Genomic DNA, 7,872 nt, shown 5'->3' with positions numbered 1-7,872 from the left:
CTCCGTCCCAGCTATGCATTGCTGTTGTACAAAAGCAGCACAGGCGATATGTAAGTGAAAGGACGTGGCTGTGTTCCAATAAAACTTTATTTAGAAGAACCGCAGTGGTTGTGGCTGTGTTCCAATAAAACTTTATTTAGAAGAACCGCAGTGGTTCGGATTGGCTTGGGGGCTGTTGTTTGCTGCCCTCTGTGCTAGAACAGGGCTGGAAAAATCTGTGCCCCGACACTGGGTTTAGGTAGGGGTCACGGGGTCACTAAGAGTTGGACACGACTGAGCAAATTCACTTTCACTTTTCACTTTCATGCATTGGAGAAGGAAATGGCAACCTACTCCAGTGTTCTTGCTTGGAGAATCCCAGGGACAGCGGAGCCTGGTGGGCTGCCATCTACGGGGTCGCACAGAGTCGGACACGACTGAAGCAACTTAGCAGCAGCAGCAGCATGTTGCAGTGGAAAGTGATGTGAACTCAAGCAGTCCCGCGTTTAGCTCCCTACTTGAAGAACCTGGGCAGGTTGTTGAACTCTGGCTCTTTCTTGGTTTATTTTTATTTTATTTTTTGGCTTCATTGCTGCGCCAGGGCTTTTTCTAGTCATGGAGAGCGAGGGCTGTTCTCTCGTTGCGGTGCGCGAGCTTCTCATTGCAGTGGCCTCTCTTCCTGTGGAGCACAGGGGCTTCAGGAGTTGCGGCTTGCAGGCTCTCCGGCGCTCGGGCTTCAGTGGTTGTGGCTGGTGGGCTCACTAGTTGCAGCGTGAGGGCTCTGGAGCACATGCTTGGTACTTGTGGCCCACGGGCTCAGCTGCTCCGAGGCCTGTGGGATCTTCCCAGACCTTTCTTATCTACTGTGCCACCAGGGAAGTCCATGAACTTCTCTGACTCTTAATTCCTCATCAGAAGATGGAGATGAAAGTGAGTGATGGCAGCTTGCTTGCCTGGTGGCCCAGTGGTTAAGAATCCAACTTGCAGAGCAGCGAATGTGGGTTCTCTCCCTGGTCAGGGAAGTGAGATCCCACATTCTGCAGAGCAACTAAGCCTGTGTTAGTTGGGATCTACTGGGGTCCTGCATGCTGAAACTAAGATGCCACGTAGCCAAATAAATAAATATTAAAAAAAAAAAAGAAAGAGTGATGACTGTGAGTGTTGTTACCTTCCTCATCACCTGCGCTACACCCCACCCCCTTCCACCCCTCTCCACCCTTTCCACCTTAGTTTAGGTTCCCAGGGGTCAGGAAGGTGCTTTGATATTCTTGTAGCTTTTGGTGTTTCCCATACCTTGCTTTCCAGTCTCTGGACCACTCCTCATTACCAGTAGTTCATTCCTATTTCCCTGAAGCTTTACCTGCAGTGGGGAATTCATTTTTTTTTTTTTAATAAATTGAAGTCTAATTGATTTATGATGTTGTACTAGTTTCAGATGTATACCAAAATGATTCAGTTATATGTGTATTCTTTTTTCCATTATAGGTCATAAGATATTGAATATAGTTCCCTGTGCTATACAGTAGGACCTTGTTGTTTATCTACTTTATATATAGTAGTGTGTATCTGTTAATCCCAAACTCCTAATTTATCCCCCTCTCAAACCACTGTACAATTGCACTCATCTCACACGCTAGCAAAGTAATGCTCAAAATTCTCCAAGTCAGGCTCCAACAGTACGTGAATCAAGAACTTCCAGACGTTCAAACTGGATTTAGAAAAGGCAGAGGAACCAGAGATCAAATTGCCAATATCTGTTGAATCATAGAAAAAGCAAGAGAGTTCCAGAAAAACATCTACTTCTGTTTTATTGACTACACCAAAGCCTTTGTTGTGTGGATCACAACAAACTGTGGAAAATTCTTTAAGAGATGGGAATACCAGACTGCTTTTACCTGCCTCCTGAGAAATCTGTGTGCAGGTCAAGGAGCAACAGTTAGAACCGGACATGGAACAATGGACTGATTCCAAATTGGGAAAGTAGTATGTCAAGGCTGTGTATTGTCACCCTACTTATTTAACTTCTATGCAGAGTATATCATGTGAAATGCCAGGCTGGATGAAGCACAAGTTGGAATAAGTTGCTGGGAGAAATATCAATAACCTCAGATATGCAGATGACACCACTCTTACGGCAGAAAGCGAAGAAGAACTGAAGAGCCTCTTGATGAAAGTGAAAGAGGAGAGTGAAAAAGCTGGCTTAAAACTCAACATTCAAAAAATGAAGATCATGGCATTCAGTCCCATCACTTCATGGCAAATATATGGGGAAACAATGGAAATGGTGACAGACTTTATTTTCCTGGGCTCCAAAATCACTGCAGATGGTGATTGCAGCCATGAAATTAAAGGACACTTGCTTCCTGGAAGAAAAGTTATGACAAACCTAGACAGCATATTAAAAAGCAGACACATTACTTTGCCGACAAAAGTCCGTCTAGTCAAAGTTTTTCCAGTAGTCATGTACTGGAAAGTGTACATGTGAGAGTTGGACCAGACTGCCTTACCTGCCTCCTGAGAAATCTGTATGCAGGTCAAGAAGCAACAGTTCTTGACCTGCATACAAGCAAAGGTACATGTGAGATATGAGAGTTGGACCATAAAGAAAGCTGAGCACTGAAGAACTGGTGCCTTTGAACTGTCGTGTTGGAGAAGACTCTTGAGAGTCCCTTGGACTGCAAGGAGATCAAACCAGTCAATCCTAAAGGAACTCAATCGTGAATATTCATTGGAAGAACTGATGCTGAAGCTGAAGCTCCAATACTTTGGCCACCTGATGCGAAGAACTGACTCATTGGAAAAGACCCTGATGCTGGGAAAGATTGAAGGCAGGAGGAGAAGGGACAACAGAGGATGAGATGGTTGGATGGCATCACTGACTGGATGGACATGAATTTGAGCAAGCTCCGGGAGTTGGTGATGGACAGGGAGTCCTGGCGTGCTGTAGTCCATGGGATCACAAAGAGTCGGACACAACTGAGCGACTGAAGGGAATTGAACTGAACCCCCTCTCTGTCCCCACTGGTAGCCATAAGTTTGTTTTCTGCCTGTGAGTCTGTTTCTGTTTTGTAAATAAGTTCATTTGCATCAGTTTTTTAGATTCCATATATAAGTGGTATCATAGGATATTCGTCTTTCTCTGTCTTGACTTCACTTAGTATGGTAATCTCTGGGTCCATCCATATTGCTGTAAATGCCAATATTTCATTCTTCTTTACGGTTGAGTAGGATTCCATTGTATATATGTACCACATCTTCTTTTTTAAATGAATTAATTAATTTGGCTGGAATGGATGTTTGCAGCTCAGGGAATTGTCGATCTTCATTGCAGCATGCAGAATCTTTAGTTGTGGCACGTGGGATCTAGTTCCTCAACTGGGGATTGACTCCCTGCCTCCTGCATTGAGAGAGCAGAGTCTTGGCCGCTGGACCACCAGGGAAGTCTGTACCAAATCTTCTTTATCCATTCATCTACCGATGGACGTTTATGTTGCTTGCATATCTTGGCTGTTGTAAATAGTGCCTTTGTGAGCATAGGGGTGGCAAGTATCTTTTTGAATTAGAGTTTTTCCCAGATACGTGCCTAGGAGTAGGATTGATCCACTCTCTGTCTGTAATAGTTTACATCTGCTAATCCCACATGCCCAGTCCTTCCCTCGCCCACCGCCACCCCCTTGACAAACACGTGGCTGTTCTCTGTGTCTGTGAATCTGTTCCTGTTTTGTAGGTATATTTAAATAAATATTTTTATTTTTGTCTGGGTCTCCCTTGCTTTGCGTGGGCTTTCTCTGGCTGTGGCAAGCAGGGGCTGCTCTGCAGTGTGTGGGCTTCTTTTGTTGTGGAGCCCAAGCTCTAGGCACATGGGCTGCAGTAGTTGCAGTGTGCGGACTCAGTAGTTGAGGCTCGCGGGCTCTAGATCGCAGGCTCGGTAGTTGTGGCCCATAGGCTTTCGTTGCTCCATGGCCTGTGGAATCTTCCTGGACCAGGGATCGGGCCTGTGTACCCTGCATGGGCAGGTGGATCTCATCTACTGCACCACCAGGGAAGTCCTTTGCCACATTTTAGATTCCACATAATTAATACCATATGATATTTGTCTTTCTGACTTACTTCACTTAGTATGATAGGCTCTAGTTGCGTCCATGTTGCTGCAGATGGCATTACTTCATTCTTCTTTATGGCTGAGTAGTATTCCGTTGTATATACCCACCACATCTTCTTTACCCATTTATCTCTGGATAGGGATTTAGGTTTTTCCCTTGTACTGGCAGTTGTGAATAGTGCTGCTATGAACAGAAGAGTGCATGTGTCTCTTGGAATTACGGTTTTGTCCAGGTATATGCCCAGGAGTAGGATTGTTGGATCATATAAATATCTATTTTGAATTTTCTGAGGCACCGCCACACTGTACCAATTTACATTCCCATCAACCATGTGGGAGGGTCCCCTTTTCTCTACATCCTCTCTGGTATTTGTTTTTTGTAGACTTTCTGATGATGGCCATTCTGATCATTGTGTTTCCCTGGAGCTTCCCCTGTGGCTCAGCTGGTAAAGAATCTGTGTGCAATGCGGGAGACCTGGGTTCGATCCCTGGTTTGGGAAGATCCCCTGAAGACAGGAAAGGCTACCCACTCCAGTGTTCCGGCCTGGAGAATCCCGTGGATTGTATAGTTCACGGGGTTGCAGAGAATTGGACATGACTGAGTGACTTTCACTTCACTTGCCAGCAAATGGGGAATTTCATTTTAAATGTTTCTTGGTGAATTTACTGGGTGTACAGTGATAACAAGTTAGACAAGGCTGTGGTCCTAGTGTGATTAGATTGACTAGTTTTCTGTGCGTACCCAAGATGGGCAGGTCATGGTGGAGAGGTCTGACAGAATGTGGTCCACTGGAGAAGGGAATGGCAAACCACTTCAGTATTCTTGCCTTGAGAACCCCATGAACAGTATGAGAAGGCAAAATGATAGGACACTGAAAGAGGAACTCCCCAGGTCAGTAGGTGCTCAATATGCTACTGGAGATCAGTGGAGAAATAACTCCAGAAAGAATGAAGGGATGGAGCCAAAGCAAAAACAATACCCAGCTGTGGATGTGACTGGTGATAGAAGCAAGGTCCGATGCTGTAAAGAGCAATATTGCATAGGAACCTGGAATGTCAGGTCCATGAATCAAGGCAAATTGGAGGTGGTCAAACAAGAGATGGCAAGAGTGAACGTCGACATTCTAGGAAATCAGCGAACTAAAATGGACTGGAATGGGTGAATTTAACTCAGATGACCATTATATCTACTCCTGCGGGCAGGAATCCCTCAGAAGAAATGGAGTAGCCATGATGGTCAACAAAAGAGTCTGAAATGCAATACTTGGATGCAGTCTCAAAAACGACAGAATGATCTCTGTTTGTCTCCAAGGCAAACCATTCAATATCACAGTAATCCAAGTCTATGCCCCAACCAGTATGCTAAAGAAGCTAAAGTTGAACGGTTCTATGAAGACCTACAAGACCTTTTAGAACTAACACCCAAAAAAATGTCCTTTTCATTATAGGGGACTGGAATGCAAAAGTAGGAAGTCAAGAAACACCTGGAGTAACAGGCAAATTTGGCCTTGGAATGTGGAAGGAAGCAGGGCAAAGACTAATAGAGTTTTGCCAAGAAAATGCACTGGTCATAGCAAACACCCTGTTCCAACAACACAAGAGAAGACTCTACACATGGACATCACCAGATGGTCAACACCGAAGTCAGATTGATTATATTCTTTGCAGCCAAAGATGGAGAAGCTCTATACAGTCAACAAAAACAAGGCCGGGAGCTGACTGTGGCTCAGATCATGAACTCCTTATTGCCAAATTCAGACTTAAATTGAAGAAAGTAGGGAAAACTGCTAGACTTTGGTGATGGACAGGGAGGCCTGGCGTGCTGCGATTCATGGGGTTGCAAAGAGTCGGACACGACTGAGACTGAACTGAACTGAACAGTGATAACATGTGATGGCTGCCGTGGTAAATTTGCAGTCTGCATTTCTCCAACTGTGAGGGAAGATACACTATCTCTTCATAGAGTTTGCGGCCTCACTTTTCCTACAGCAAAGATTGGCAAGCCTGTTTTGTAAATAAAGCTTTATTGGAACCCAGCCACACCCTTTCTAGCTGTTGCCTCTGGCTGCTTTTGCACTCTGATGGCAGAATCAAGTAGCTGTAACAGGGACCAACTGGTTTGAAAAGCCAAAAATATTTACCATCTTGCTCTTTACAGAAAATATGTGGCGACCTCTGCTCTAGAGCGAATCGTTTGCCTGTTTATGAGTCCACTGTTGAGCCAGTCTTTGTTTTCAGGCATCACAAGGCCACTTGGACGGCCCGAGCCCATCTGCCTCCAGCACAGGCTGCCTCTTTCCATTGTGTGGTGGTGGACAGCCTGTCCTTTTGTCCTTGTCCTCTTGCGCCACTTTGCCCAACAGTACCGGGAACCAGCGCCCTGACTTTGGGGGTGAATGTCTGTCTGTTGTATCTGTTCATGTGCTAATGCAGACAGAGCTGGTGCTTCACTCATGCTGCGCGTTGCACACTCGAGGCTGCTGCTATGTCCGGGCGTTTGGGTCTTCTCCCTTCCTTCTTTCCCTCCCTCCTTTCTTTCCATTTCTGTCTCTCTGTCTTTCTCTCTTTCCCCCTCCCTCCCTCCATTCGTTCCTTCTTCCTTCCTTTTTCTCTTTCTGTCTTTTGCCACACTCCACGTGGGATCTTTAGTTCCCTGTCCAGGGATCAGACCCATGCTGCCTGAAGTGGAAGCTCACTCAGAGTCTTAACCACTGGACCACCAGGGAAGTCCCGAGACTGCTCCATTTAAAGCAACCACTTGGGGGACCAGAGAACGGAACCCCCGTCTTTTAGAGATTATTTATGCATTTATCAGCTTTGCTGGGTCTTCGTTGCTGTGTGGGCTTTGCTCCAGTGGCGAGCGGGGCTCCTCTCCAGCTGTGTGCACAGACGTCTCCTGTGACGGCTTCTTCTGCTGCAGAGTGTGGGCTCAAGGGCGCTTGGACTTGAGCAGTTGCGGCGCTTGGGCTCGGTCGTTGCAGCTCTTGGGCTGTAGCGCATACGCTCGATGGTTGCGGCGCTCGGCTTAGTGCGCTGAGGCACGTGGGATCTTCCCGGATCAGGAGCTGAACCTGTGTCTCGTGCATTGGCGTGCAGATTCCTTACCACTGAGCCGGCAGGGAAGCCTCAACCCTGGAGTCTTGATCCAGCAGCTGTTGAGTTCCTTCTGTGAGGAGGGGAACCAGAAACACAAATCGTCCACGATACCGTCCCCTGCCTACAGGGCTCCACAGACATGCCATGTGAATTGCAGTCAGAGGGTATAATATCACTGCAGGTATCTTGTGTTTGTTGTATAATATCAGTGAGTCATCTGCTGTGTTTTCATCTGTGCTTTCAGGTGTTATGGCCCCAGTGTAGATAATTTGGTGCAGAAGGACATGGGAACAAAGGAGCTTTGGGCCAGAGCGGGGAACAGCTGTTGTGGAAGAAGTGGCCCTCCCCGAGGGCCTGGCCACTGTCGTGAAGGAAGAGCTCTGCTGGACAGGGCAGCAGAGGAGTGGGGTTGCGGCTGGAACAGCATGTGGGAGCATGGTTTTTATTAAACTGTGGGCACATATTATGACATCCCCGTATGCCGCAAGAATTGCATGCACGAGAAGAGCATCCCCATATGCCGCAAGAATTGCATGCACGAGAAGAGAGGATTGAAGATGTAGGAGAAAGATGCTGGAGTATCTTGTATATCTGTCTTGGAGCAGGTGAGGAGAGGTGGGGTTCAGAGTACAAGTAGAGGTTTATGTGTTTTCGCCTCTCGGAGCCTCAGTTTCGTTATCTGTGCAATGGGATAA

Source organism: Capricornis sumatraensis, chromosome 3 (genome assembly GCF_032405125.1).
Source record: "Capricornis sumatraensis isolate serow.1 chromosome 3, serow.2, whole genome shotgun sequence".
NCBI classification, from domain to species: domain Eukaryota; kingdom Metazoa; phylum Chordata; class Mammalia; order Artiodactyla; family Bovidae; genus Capricornis; species Capricornis sumatraensis.
This window is presented reverse-complemented; position numbering follows the sequence as displayed.